This window comes from Electrophorus electricus, chromosome 1 (assembly GCF_041902795.1).
Source record: "Electrophorus electricus isolate QZ-2024a chromosome 1, ASM4190279v1, whole genome shotgun sequence".
NCBI lineage: Eukaryota > Metazoa > Chordata > Actinopteri > Gymnotiformes > Gymnotidae > Electrophorus > Electrophorus electricus.
Genome location: NC_137497.1, coordinates 33,835,399 through 33,850,725, shown reverse-complemented (window position 1 = coordinate 33,850,725; position 15,327 = coordinate 33,835,399). Strand labels below are relative to the sequence as shown.

At 43.4% G+C, this 15,327-nt stretch overlaps 1 long non-coding RNA gene across 1 annotated transcript; it reads right to left on the bottom strand.

Annotated features, from left to right (window-relative positions):
- Positions 1-1,699: 1,699 nt before the first annotated feature.
- On the bottom strand, positions 1,700-9,175 carry LOC145643478 (uncharacterized). The gene is made up of 3 exons (XR_014115919.1): positions 8,807-9,175; positions 7,447-7,503; positions 1,700-2,345 (listed from the first exon to the last, which is right to left on the bottom strand). It is a non-coding gene; the product is annotated as an uncharacterized LOC145643478 (long non-coding RNA).
- Between the last annotated feature and the right edge of the window lie 6,152 nt (positions 9,176-15,327).

Here is a 15,327-nt window from a genome sequence, read left to right as displayed (position 1 = left end):
TGACATTAATGACTAATTACTATTAATGATTATTTTAAAACTTCATCAAATCAGTTTTTGTACCTCAGTAATCTCACACTTCACATTACAGTAAATACTGTATATTTATTTAAAGATTTTCATGTCAATTTTTGTGCTGTTATGGTTATTAAGATGACACTTATTCACTCACTTCTACATTAGCTTTCTAATATAATATTAAATAGGATTCTATACATAAGTCACAACTAGCTAGCAAACCAGAAGGCTAAACAACCAGACTGAGGGATGGAAATTAACATTATATGATAATAGCCATAGCCAGCTATCTTGCAAAGCCTCTATGCCTATATTTCTGAAATGCAATTAAGTGTGTATGAATAATTGCCTATCGGTTTCACACGTTTGAAAAAGGGACTGATGGCTAGCTAACCACTTCCGCATCGCACCATTCATGAACTGTTCAGCACTGACGGGCACAAAGCTGTGTGAGTCTGTACCTGAGGTTGTGATAGTGAACCGATTTCATCCTGAAACTTTTGTTAGAAGCCAGGAGGGAAATGGGGTGTGTTAGGTCTGATCTATAACATAATTAGAATACGTTTATCTCATAATTTAAGATGCCCATAACTTCATATTATAAGAAAAACAGTAATAAAATAAAGTGTACATATAAAAATGACAGATATAAAAAGTCTGGTGGGGCACAATGGTTAATTTACTCTGCACTGGATAAAACAGATCTGGCAAAACAACAGCTGTTCTACATTATTATAATTTATTTATTTTTGTTATTCAAACCACTGCGGGCCGGTACTGCTGGCTTGATCCAACAACTGGGATGTGTGAAGCAAACATGCAACATAATTAGGGCAGCAGTAAGTAAGCCGTATAAAAACAACCTTTTGTCATATTTGGTAAAACTGTCACTATGTCCTGACAGTTAGCTAACTAAACCTTCTGCTTGACAGGTAGCTACCTTCCCCTGCTTTAATATTTTTTTACATTCTAAAAAAAAAAAAAACACCACATACTCTTTAGCAAATTTCTTATTTTACTGCGATGTTAACTTGTGTCCAATGTGTTTCTCCTGATATTTATGTGTACCTGTGCCCTCACAGCTAAATGTTCTCATAAATGCTTTACTTCTTATATTCATGATAGTTTTTGTTATCAAACAATTATCTAAACACTGAAATAAGTGTGTGCTAGTTCAATATAATAAGTGTGTGCAGCAATGTTGGCATTTCACAAAGTGTGCAGCAGCCTCCGAGGACAGGCTTTGTAGGCGGGGCTGGAGCACAGTGGAGGGGAGGGACTCTTTTCTCAAACTTACTGACTGCAGCTTTAAATACATGAGTAGGAAACGCGAGCCGGTGATTGATGAGCTTATTACCAATAGCTCAAAAAACAACGTAACGTCAAACAGTGAGACGACGTGAAAACCTAAAAGTACATAGACGATTAGTCCAACAGGTAACAAATACGTGGCGAATAAGTGGCAGAGCTTTAGTATCGGTAGCATGCTAATACGAATAACTGATGGAATAGTCCTGTGGGTTTATGTAGCCCGAATATGAAGAGGTGTGTTATGAACGAGGTCTGTGATTGGTGTTCGTGGGTGTGTGTGTAAACGCACATGGCCTTGCATCTGGCTAGGTGTTGTTAGTTGGGATGCGACATAGCATAAGAAATTACAGGCTTTTTATAGAATTAGAGTTGAAATTCTCTGACTGTGTTTATTGTGTTTTGCATACAGTAAGAATTCAGTTACAGGAGATGCTAGTGAGAACATTCTACAGAAAACGGATCAGTTGCTCAGTGTTCGAAAGATTTTTATCTTAGCCAACAGTCATCTCATAGCAGGGCAAGACCCATTAATCAGTGTAAACCTACAGAGTCCACAGAGCAGTTGATCCTCAGGACAGCTCTTGATACCTCATGGGGTTAATGGAGGCTTTATCGAACGATACCAAGACTTAACACCTCACCTCCCACCATCAGAATATAGCAGCCCAGAACGCTGTAATCTTGTTAGAGGATCACGGGCTTGTGTCCTGCCGGTGAATGTGCGATGCTGCTGTGAGGCTCGAGGTGCTGGGTCCCGCAGGAGCAGGTAGGTGGAAGGCCCTCCAGGTCGCCTGCAGCTGGCACACTCCGCCTCGCGGTGGAGCAGGAGTAGAACTGTGTGGTCAATCCCCAGGATGCCTCCAGAACAAATAATCAGCAGCCCAGAACCGAGCTGCCCTGAGCAGAAGTGCGTGCAAACGTGCTGATTGACACCTCCCTGACCACCCAAGCTCTTCCCACTCTGCCTCCTTGGAGCATTTTGTTCCTCCAGTGCTTCACAATGCCAGGATGCTGGGCTGTTTCCAGACAAAACACTTCATGAATCATAGCGGAGGTGGTTTGGGGCTGGGTGTGATGTTGCTGCGACAGACCACTGTCCCCACACTCACTATTTTTAGCCCCGTAGCTCCCGGCCAGAGGAAGAAATGGTTGTATTTCATTTCAAATGTGCCACCGATGTCTTTTTCAGAAAGAACTGAAGGAAATTAGTCTGGCAGGAAGCCATGGGGTTCTAAACACCTTTCTCACACAACCAGAAGAAAGTGTGAGAAATGTTTTTAATGGTAGTAGAACAATAACAGTCCTGATGACAGTCCTGAGTCTTATATTCCTGACATGGTAGGCATGTATGCATGTAGGAGTGAGTGGGTGTGAGAAAGAGCAAAGCAAGAAGACAGACACATATACACAATTCAGAATTACTTTTGTTAAAATATTGCAGTTTTTTTCAGTGAGTGGAGGGCGTAGCAAAGCAGCAAACTCTAAATGGATGTGTATACTGAATCATTTGCATTGTGGTATAATCATAATACAAGTTAAAATAAGGGTAATGGCCATTATGATCTCCATAAATCACAGGAAGCAATATAGTGACAACATTTACCTGACACTTTTATCCAAAGCAACTTACAATTATGACTGAGTACAACTTGAGCAACTGAGGGTTAAGGGCCTTGCTCAGGAGCCCAACAGTGGTACCTTGGCACCAGAGGGGCTTGAATTGGCAACCTTCTGATTATTAGCCAAGTAGCTTTACCACTGAGCTACCGGTGCCCATAGCAAACAGCTTATTCCTGTGAAACATTAAAATTGCAGATCAAACATACTCCAGTTACAGAACCTGCTTACTCATATAACTCATAACTCAGCAAGTGGCAGACGGCTTTCAATAATTTGGTGCATTTCAAGGAGGGCCATCTCATTGTGTTCCATTGCAGCAGAGGTCTGAGCTGAAGAGTATCCGATATGTTTTTGCAAACTAACAACCACCAGACACATAATCTCTTTCTCAGTATCTCATTAGGTAAATGCATCTTCTTCAAAATCTACCCTTGTCACGGTTAATAAGCAATAATACATCATAGCAGATTTTTGCCATACATTTTCAGTATTGTTACTGTAAGCATGTTTTGCTCCTTTGTTTGCAAACTGCAAATCTGCAAATCATTTTCAAACTCATTTTTTACATTCCATTATCAAATCATTTATATCTGTATTGTCCTGCTGCATCAGCTCTACTCATTCTCTGTCCTTCCTTTAAAAAATACTTCTACGATGAAGAGCTAATGTTGCTAATGAGTGAATGCCAGGGCAGAAATGATTTCCATACTTTGGTTCCTACTCCCTTAAGTTCTCATTTCTAGGAACTTTTGGGATGGATCTTGAAGTACTGAACATCACTGACAGGGCAAAGTCAATCCTCACAGAATGACCAAAGGAAACCAATTAAAATTTAATACAAAAGCATTTTGCAAGTAACTAAGCATTTAAGAAAGGTACATGAATCTCTTCTACCTGAATCTTCACCATAATTTTTTTTTATACTAAATATCATATTTGCACAAACAAATAAAACAACTTTAGCTTGTTTTAATGGTTTATTTGTGTCAGCGCCAGCCATTTGTTCTTCTCTCTAAGAATACCACTGAGCTCAGTCAACCCTACCCTCCTGTATTTTCAAGCCCCTCCTGTATTTTCCACAGCTCCAGTGCTAATTTTGCTAATGCAGCAATGGTAGAGTCCCCACTGGTCAGCACAAAGCCAGCATACACAACACAGCGAGATTAGATTTCAGCAACAATGCTGCTGCTGTGCCTTTTCCCTGAGGGGCTTACACAAGCTGCTCAGCATGCACTGGGGCAGGGGGACAGCCAGGTTTGGGTGCCACCATGTGACCTTGGTATGAACGGTGGCCACTTTCTGTGTTTTTTCCCAAAGGTTAACTGTGTAGACTTCCCAAGAGCTATCTCATAAGCTGCTTGTGTTAGACGCCATTGGTTAAAGACATTTGTGTCACCTGTGGTTAAAGAGGCTTGTGGATATGGAGGTCTCTGTCTGTGTTAGGCTCGTGATTAATGAAATCTCTGTCTTAGACGCATGGTTATAACGGTCTCAATCTGTTACACTCATGTGGTTAAAGAGATCTCTGTGTGAGACTCATGCAGTTAATTAGCATTAATTATTCCCGATTATTAAATGTTGTATAAAAGTACATCATTTTATATTAAACTGTGACCAAAAGAAGGAGACAATGATTTTATGAGTGAAATGGGGGCTGCATGTGCTCACTGGCCCCGCTAGAGAGAGGCTATCTGAGCTAGTCTGAAGAGGATCACCATGGCGCCATGATCCTCTCCTTATCCAACCATTCACTTACTAACACACACGCACACACATGGATTTAATGTACTCTGTTTTACAGAATCTTGGATAAGGCAAAATGAGTACATAGCCTTAAATTAAATGAGTCCTTGCTACAGCTATGTACACCACCCTTGTGTAACCGGCTATGGTGGTGGCAGTGCAGTTATTTATAATGGCATGTTAGGCATAAACTAGAAAGCAAATTATGATTTCAAATACTCTGAAATACTTTTATAACAAAAATAATGTAGCCAGCAAAGTAAGTCTACTCTGACTTTTTCACTAATTAGTATTTATAGGCCACCAGAACTGTATTCTAAATTTCTCAGTGAGTTTCTAGATTTCCTCTCTAGATAGACAGATCAATTTACTGATCCCAGAGGGAAATCAAAGTCAAGAAACTCTAGGTATCTAGCTATTTTGGTAGATAGAGCTATCATTGTCATCGATTTTAACATTCACATTGAGAATCTTCAAGACCCTTTGAGATCCTACACATTCAGGTGTACATATGCTTGATTTTATACTGACATATTATGTAGTCTGTTGTCATCTTAGACCACTCCCTTATTCCATTTGAACTATGTATCAGTCACATTATAGTCTCACCTCACTACCACACCAGACACAAAATCATATCAGCTACTGCATCCAGTATTATGGCAAATATCCCAAATATATACATTCTAACTGGGATGTTCTCAAATGCTGCAGAACTTGGAAAAAAGACTGAACGTTTAGAGCATTTTGTTCCACACTCAATGATTTTGTTCCGCTTAAAAATAAAAAGCTTGGAGAAAAGAAATTAGTGCTGTGATATAATGATCACACTTGCACTTTAAAATAGAACACCTGTAAGATAGAACATAAATGGTATCAGACTAAAGTTGTAGTCTTCCAACTCGCATGGTAAAAGAAACTTCTCAATTATAGAAAGGGACTTATTACAAGTCAGACAACTTATCTCTCTGCTCTAATAAAATATAACAAAAATAATGAATCATTTTTAGTATAACCAACTAGTAATAAAACTGACACCACAGCTCAGATTCCCACATATAGAAGTAATTACTTAATGATTTGTTTCAGTGAGAAGATGAAAAACATATTATTCAGAGTATTAATGGCACCAGACGATTACATAGAGACCAAAGTGGATTCATTAGAGTCCATTACTCCAATCCATCAGTCTGAACTAATATCATTAATTTCCTCCTCAAAGTCTTCAATTGCTTAATAGATTAATTGCACACACTCTTTCTTAAAGAAATACTACCTGAAAACTCCTCCCTCAACACTGGTACCTAAATTATTCAAACTAGCAGTTATTAAACCACTAATTAAGAAAGCTAACATTGACCCATGTCAGATGACTATAGGCTGATTTCTAACCTTTGGTTTCTAGGATCCAAGAAACCAGCTCAGCACCTACTTGAAAGAGAACAAGCTGAGGTTTTAGTCCTTTAGTTGTGCTGCCATAGCTAGTTCTGTCACAGTCCACCCTTACACATGTTATACCCCTATCTTACCCACTACAGTATTTGACCACGCCTGATAAGCTTTCCTCTTTCTGCTGGTGTTTATCTGCTCCTGATGTTTTGTTGCAGACCCTCAGCCTGTGTCCACTGGTGTGGCTCTTCCCACTCCCTGACGCCTCTTCCCTTGCTGTGGTTCACCCCACCTTCACCCCTACTTCTCCACCTCCCTTGTTCCCTCCCCAACCTGAACATGAAGAAAGCTCCAGGCTGATAGGGCAACTGCTCCTGGGTTGTTCCTGCACCAGATGGCTTTTGGACACACACTCGTCCCCAACCCAAGCTAGGATTTTAGGAACCCAGAATATAGTATTGCTTTCTTGTTTTTATAACTTATTTTGTTCCCGTTGTAGTGTTTGGCGTCAGCCAGAGGAGGATGGACTTCCCCTCTGAGTCTTGGTGCCCCTCAAGGTTTCTTCTTCGTGTTTTATGGATTTTTTCTTTGGCTTGCTCACTGGGGCCTCACAGTGCACACACACTGTTTTGTTATACATACATATAAACCAATGCACACAGACACACAGACAACTTGTAAGCAGTATCTGACTTGAAAGTAGTAGCAAAATACAATATAATGCAAGCTAATTTAAGCTGGGAAAAAGTCTGTCAACCTCATTGCTCTAGTTTTGACTAGGTTGAAATGAATATGGTAAGCTAGCAGTGCCAAGCCAGAAACAAGCCAGTTTGATTACCTTTCATTTACAAATCCCTCACAATACACCACAACACAGGACATATATTGCATCTGCACACACACACACACACACACACACACACACACACACACACACACACACACACACACACACACACACACACACACTCATACACACAGTGCATGTTTGCCCTGGAGTCATGGTTAATGTAATTACCGCTGTCTTTGTGTGCTTGATAAGAGAGTATCGTCAGTGTAGTTACATGCCTTGAAAACACACACTGTGAAGAGAAGAGGAGGGCATGCACATTTAGGAAAAAAAAACACAAAGCATACACGCACACAAACTGGAGGAGTGAAAGGCAGCCAGTCTAATCACTCCTTTGGCTCCACAAACATAGTTTGGGTGAGAAGCTCCAGAAACCTGTAGAACCAAGAGCAACTTAGAGCACCAGCTTCCCACTCTCCAGGACAGACACACGCCTGCACACACGCGCACACGCGCACACATACAGATACACACTGACCAAGCCAAAGAACAGGCAGCCACTCCCTGTGACTCACTTCGGAAGGCCTTGTCTGATGACATCATCATCTGAAGTCCTGCTCTACCCCACAGCCCTGGCCAGAAAAGAATAGAGAACCAGCGACTGTGAGTCTGGAGTCCTGCCATAGCGGTGACGTCACTGGCTGGTGCATGCTCTAGTCCTCACTGAGCGTGTAGTTCATTCTCAGTGACGCAGAGAGCAGAACAGCTGTGCTCCTCTCACTACATGACCTCTGCACAGCACGGCAAAGTAGGTGGTGCGGAAGAAGAGTACAGCCTGCAGTAAAGAGTTAAAGGGGGCAGAACCAGGTAGAGAGGGGCAGAGCCAGGGTGTCGAGCAATGCACTGGGGAAGAAAGGAGCTATACGTGGGAGAGAGGATTTATAGAAGGCTCATAAAGGGAACACAGTGCACACAGAGTGAGGTAGAGGGGTCATAGATCTCCACACTATGAAAGGGCAATATGGGTCCTCATCTCCCACAGCTTTCTTCTAAACAAACTTACACACACAAAATAATGTGAGGAGAGTTAGAACACTCTTACACTTTCTTCCTGTAAAGGGAAAGGAAAATGATACTAGCAGAATAACAGATAGTAGTAGACAAAACTGAACAATTTGTATTGCAGTTACAACGGGGCCATTGCGCTTTATTTACAAATTGGATGAGTTTATATTGGTGATTAGCATAATTTATAGTTTTTACTCGAAATGTCTATTCTGAGTATGTTTTGGTTTGAGCCTAATGAATGAGTGAAGTGAAGAAGTGAAGAACAGAAAGAACAAAAAAAAAAGAAACAGAAAAGAAGAACAGAAAAGCATTCAGCATGCTAACGATGTTGGGCAGAGTATTGACATAGCACACATTCCCTTCCTAAACCAAACAAACAAATCTCACAATTAGAGCAGCCTTACAATAGGACCATTTTTGTTCACTGAGGCTTGGGGAAATTAGATGTCATTTATGACCCCATTGTTGCTCTGTGCTTAGCCAGTCAGCCTGACCGCCCAGCTCCCAGGATCCAGTTCCCAGCTCCTAGATCCCAGGTGTATCAGATGTAACAGCATCAGGTATGACGGTCATTCAGGCGTCACAAAACTGGACGTTTACATTTACTGAAAAACTCAATTTCAGTATCATTGATAGCAGTCACAAAAGTCACTGTTTCTGTTCACTGGCAGCATTTTTTCAGAACTCATAGAAATAAATACAAACACAAACATACATGCATGTACAAACACACACACACACACACACGCTCTGTCACAACAAATGGCTAAATCTCGTGCAAAGAGATTGTCCCTGCAGTAATTATGTTTTTGGTTCAGTTCAGAGTAGTTCAGAGTAGGACTCAGCTCACCTGTCCACACAACTCACCTTACAGACAGGTAATAACCCCAGCTCTGTGTGTAGGCACAGATCCTGAGTACACACTGGCAAAGTGTATGTGTAGAGTGGCTATTAACACGCCCAGCCGCAGGGTAGAGCGATGTCAGCTAGTTTGCTTTCAAACATAAGCAGCACAAACTGGCTACATGTGCCGTGGGGAGGATGAACACACAGCGCGTGGTGGATTCTGGCATTGAAGACTTCATCGCCATGTCCCAATTCACAGGGTGCTGAGGGGGATTAGAGCACAGGGGGCAGGGCAGTGACAGCTCAAGCGCTGGGTGGATCAGAGCTCTGAACAGCAGCACTTTCTGGGTTTTACTCACACACAAAGGCTGGTTTAGACACGGCTGTCATCACTCTGGCCTCCAGGATCAGATCAAAGAGGCACAGCGTGTAGACACAATGTTCTGGAAAAAGGAAACAAATCATAAGTACTCAATTAAATTAAAGATACTGCCATTACATCAATGTTTTGGACTAAATGAGTTTTATCCATTTATTCAATAAATTGTCATTATGCGATTATTGCTTTTCTTAACCCTTATAAAAGCCTTACATTGTGGTTCTCAAGAGTATTTCTCACACGCTCACACAAAGACTGAAAGCCTGAAGTCTGAAAGTATGGAGATGGAGTTGAATGAGGATCATAATTACCTTGAGCTATAGATCTGATAGCCATCATTTCATCAGAGACACAAGACAGAGAGAAGGGAGTTCTCTTTCATTAATCACAAAACTCTTTGGCCTTCAGACTGATTGGGTGTGTGTGTGTGTGTGTGTGTGTGTGTGTGTGTGTGTGTGTGTGTGTGTGTGTGTGCATGCTCGCGTGTGCGCACACGTTGTACAGCACAGCATCATCTGTTCTTAAATTAAAAATACACAGAGAATATCCACTTCTGCAACATATTATGCAAACATGCTGGGAAATGCATAATACACAGATAAACACACATGTGCATAAACACCATTTTAAAAAGGCTACACTGAGCTTCCCAGGACTGTTATGGGAATTCTCTTAACTCTTTGCAGTCTGAAAAATCATGCCACCACAGCACAATTGTACTGAAGACATTGATATGTAAAGGACTGCAAGCTATATTAAGAGCTGTGGCAGAGCACTAAAGTCAATCCCAACACATGCCTCAAGGTTGCAGAATATCAGTTCCTTAACAGCAAGTACCATAGGTAACGACTATCCTCACACTGTTCAGAAAACCCATTAGCTGAGGTTAAATTAAAAAAAAAAAGGTTTTCCTAAAGTGATAAAGTGCATACAGAACAGAATTCATAATCTATGTGCAATTCATTCATCATCTATTCCTGTTGCCCTTCATTAGTAATCATCCTATTGTATATTCAGATATATGAGCCTGTTACCATTCTGTGGCATTCCACGCTAGAACTGGAGGTGAGTAGAGTTTGGGTGAAGATCAAGCAGATCACCATGATCTTGACTCCCGCCTAGATTAAAAAGTCATCCAAAGACTCCCGACCCGTAAAACTCTAATCCTGACCAAATTCCTCAACATACCTGAATGACACCAGACAATCAGCTGAGCCAATCTGCGGCCACTGAGCGTGGGAATGTTGCAGGGGGTTGTGGGATACACTGGGGAGAGATTGCAGGGATCATTCCAGCTAAGCACTGCCATCGCTCAGAGTTCTTATGCTGCTTTAGAAAAACACCTCTGCTCAGCATCACTAAGGGGTTAAAAGGGTTGTGATCTCACCTACCGCATCCCGAATTATACACACATACATCAGCATGATGCACATGCACATACACCCTACTCAGCTGTTCATCATATTAGCTCTATGCTTGTTGAGAGAGAGAGAGAATGAGGGGGATAGAGAGAGAAAGAGATGATGAAATGTCATTAATGTACACAGAAGAGCACAGCAAACTATGAATGGGACTACTGAACTACTCCCCTCTACTCCAAACACACACACACACACACACACACACACACACACACACAATGCGGCAGCATCATGGCACCCCTAGGTGACCCATCCAGCTGTAGGCAGGTGGAGTGGAGCCTACTGCATCCCTCTCCCTCCCTGCTGAGCCACTTTGGGGAGGGTTCCACCTTCTGGTACGAGTGACGTGTTTACATGCTGCTAAAGCCTCTGCGTATTTATGACCAGCAGTGCAATCCCAGGTACTTCAACACGGCAAGCCGTCAGCAGCAGCAGAGTGAAAACAGAACAGCCTCTCCAGGTTCGCCCATAATCCTCAAGCATGCCACTCTGCCATCTTATGAGAGAGTCTGGATTTGGGGGGGGGGGGTGTTTCTGGGGGTTGCTGGAGAGGCTAGGTGAGGTGATGGGGGTCTTGCCAGACGTGAGGAGAGAGGGGAGGAGAGGAGAGGAGGGGAGCTGGGAGCTGACTCATGGGACATGGAGCCACTCAGTGCTTGACTCAGGGACTATCACAAAGATACGCACCAACTCAAAGACGTCTCCCAGAAACCCTCCTCCCCACCCTGTGGAGAGAGAGTAAGAAGGTGGGAGGGAGAGAGACGAGAGGGATAAAGGTAAGTGAGGCAGGATTAAGTTGTCTTGAGTCTGTGAGGGCCTCCATGCTGGAGTGACAGCCGCTGAAGTGTTTATCGACAAGAGCTCTGCTCTGATGATCTGCCTGAGCTCAACTATATGTAGACGGTTCACACAAATCACACTCGCTCACACACACATTAAACGCTGATCAGGGGGCAAATGCCCCACTTCACAATAGGATGAGTAGTCAGTAAGATCAACATCAGCTGCTTGCTAGAACTGACCACAAACACAATGAGAAACTTTTTGTCATTCAGGGGTTTTTGCTGTATCTAGCATGTGTGCGATCATGGGAAGAATAAATAATTATCTGAGAAACAATGATGAAACAATGATGATGTTTTGGAATATTGTTAATGGCATCTGGTGATATGAAACACTCAACACACAAAGACACACAAAGACACACATTGAGTGTGGCAGTATAGAGGTATGTGATAAGAGAGCCGTCAAGCCCTGTGTGAACGGAAAGATACAGAGAGCTATTCCTGCATGTTCCCACAGCCACAGACCCGTTACACACACACACACACACACACACACACACACACACACACACACACACACACACACACACACACACACACACACAAACACAAACACAGAGTGCTGGGAATGCCATCAACTATACTCACAACAGTGCAGGTGACAAGTGTGTGAGCTGTCACTTAGAGTGAAACTGGCATACCCAGTATATGCACGCACATACACACACACACACACACACACACACACACACACACACACACACACACACACTCACAAAACATAAACATAAATAAATACAGTACACAGATACCCACTGAGTATGCACAGATGAGCCTGGAGTGGAACAGAGTGCAGCATTGCCATATGTAACACTTTAGTCCATTAATACATTAGACTGATATGCTAATGGACTTTTTGAATACCTATTTTGATCCTGTGAATACAAAAAAGGCTCCAACAATGCCTACTGGACAGGCAAGTGTGTGTATTTGCTTGTGTGTATGTGTGGGGAGGGGGATAGAATTAGATGTACTGTGCTGGACAACAGAAGATTATTTAGACCTTAATATATAAAGACCAATGAACAATAAATCCACATTTCTGACAAACACACAACAGCTGCCTGAACAGCAGAACTGCGCTTGGTCAGTGGTATCTATGCGAGGCTTTTTCTTCCATTTGAGCCATTGCCAGATTGTGAACAAATTCAGGATGACGTGTTTTGTCTGCTGTTAAAGCCGCTGAGGGGGAGAGCAGAGGAGTGTGCGTGGCGGGAATGAGTTAAGTGACGTTTTGCTCCTTGCCCGCTCTGTCTGGGCAGCAGCTGCGCAAGGTATTCTCTCATTCAGACCGCCGGCCCCGCCGACAGCGCCCGCCTGTAAACAAAACATTGTCACCCGTCACAATTGAGTCGTCTTGCCTGGGCAGGAGCCTGGGGATCCATCGCTCCCCCGCTTCGCCAGCTCGTGCCTCCGCACCGCTGACAGATCCTCCTTTTGTCCATCACTCAGGGCACCACATGGTGACCAGTCACCCCGCATGGCTCGAACAAGAGTGGAAAGAGAGGGAGCTCAAAAGAGCCCTCTCCCAGCTCGTTCTAATCCAATTACGGGCCTCCAAATTTGATTGGAGTTCTGAGAGTGTGCCATCAGCTGTCCGTCATTAGTGAGTGGTGAATGGGGTCTGCCACCCCCATTTCAGTTTACTAACCAGACTGCCACATGGATTACACAGGAGCTGTTTTGATAAATGGGGGGAAGGTGAACATTTAGGGAAGAGTGTGAAAATCGTGATAATGGTTGGAATGGTTGTGCTGTAAGTCATGAAAAAATCATTTCTGCCATGATACCATTTAAAAATTAAGCTAACAGGTCATTTTCTACCACTAAAAAGAGAATTACACAAATCCAACTATGCTGGAAGGACATGCCACAAACAATAAGCTGGACCTGGCTTTGTCCTCGAGTTCAGATAGGTTTTGTTTTGTTATGATTTTTTGACAGTGGCTGTTATAGGGATGACAATAGTCTAAGTTCTAGAAATTATGTTAAAAAGATTCTTTGTATGTGTGCACGAGTGACCAGGCAGGTCCCTTTCTTGGATGATTGTGTAATTACAGTGCGAGAGCTGCTTTGGTCTGACAGCTGCTACGGAGCTATCCACGAGCCCTTAGGAGACAGCTAATTGATGTAGTTACAATAGGCTACTAACTAAAATGACCAGGAGATCCATTACAGAGACAGAGAGATATTTAAATGAGTAAAAAGTCAAAATTGTGCCCACATCCAAGAATGAATAATGAGTCAGTGTTCACTGGTGGTACTTAAGGGGTAACTTAAGGAATACCCCTACTGAAAACACTATCACACTAACAGCAAACGATTGCATGATCTCATTTTGCTAATGCTTGCCCTAAATAACTCTCATTTATTTATAGTGACATTAGCTTTGCCGAGTAAAGTATTGCTTTAATGAGAGCCAGAAGCCATGGCACACACATACTCGTAATGTATGCGTGACCCCGGTGGAGGACACTAAACGCATACATGAGAGGGACGAGGGGTGCCATTAGTGCACACAACTGCCCCAAAAGATAGCAAAAAGTCAGAGTGACGATGGGGAGTGTTTGTGGTGGGTGGGGGAGCTGTTGGGTTGTAGAAATCGAGGTCCCTTTCAGTGCCGGGCAGACGCCATTGCTATCTAGGCTCTAACAGTATCTACAGAGGGAAGATCAGCGCGCTATCCACATAGGAACTCACCAGACATGCTCGAGCTCTTATCTTTTATTGGCTGGCTCCCTTCTGACTTATCTTTTATTGGCTGACTGGTCCTGAGGAGAGGCCGTAAGCCAGGCCACAGCCTGCCTGGCTGCCCCGAACCAGATAACTCTGTCGCCCCAGTCTGGGAAAACAAGGCCTGTTTCCATTCTGTCTCCTGCGTTCCTGTCCCCATGCTCTGCAGTGGACTGGCCTCCATGCAGCCAGGCCCAGCGCCATCCTCAGACACGGGGGCAGACTTGGGGGCTGGAGTCGACTACACGGCCGCCTACATGAGCAAGACTCTGAGTTTGATCTAACGTCTGAGTGACAGCAGGATCTTCAGGGGTTGGGTGATTCTCTGCACATTAAACCCATTGTGGAAACAAAGAAGCAGGAAAAAGTAAAAATACAGAGTGATACAAGATTGACCTGAGTCAGGATTTAGTGGTGCACACAGAGACATGCCGTCCACTGGACGGTAAAACAGAGCCGTGCCTAAAACACAGCTGGTGTTTAGGGTGGAGTAACTGTTGTGAAGTAAGGGGAACTGGACAAATTAGCTTTGTATCTGTCGATGGGCTACAAATGACTGTTGGTAACGGAAGGTTTTTATTCACACGCAGCCATGCACACAGTGAGTGTTAGCATGTGAGAGCTGCAGAAAGAGCAGACAGAAGGACTCGTCCAGGCAGTCAGTGACCCAGGGCAGTGCACCCCCAGCCAGCCAGGAGCCAGCAGTAATCCCCTGCTCTCATCACGATTTCCAGCATGGGACAGCTCAGCTCCAGGGGCCATGAAGTGGGTTAAACTCTCCATTTCTCTCTCTCTCTCACACACACACACACACACACACACACACACACACACACACACACACACACACACACACACACACACACGCAGAGTCTCTCTCACTCTTTTCCCCTTTCTCTCTATCTCTTTCTCCTTTTCTCAAGTCTCTGACATACGACAGATACTCTCAGAGCAGTGAAGAGATGTTCAACACTAGCCCCCTGACTCCCACTCACCCTTTAACATAAACAAAACGTCCCAAGGACAAACCACCCAATAGCACGCTGCTTCCAAGCAGTGCTTCATTGAGGGGATCACAAATCACTTACCATACACAGGCTGCACAGTAGTCATATTTGTCATCACCGTTTTGTGTGCCATAAACTCACTCAGACTGGTTTGTGA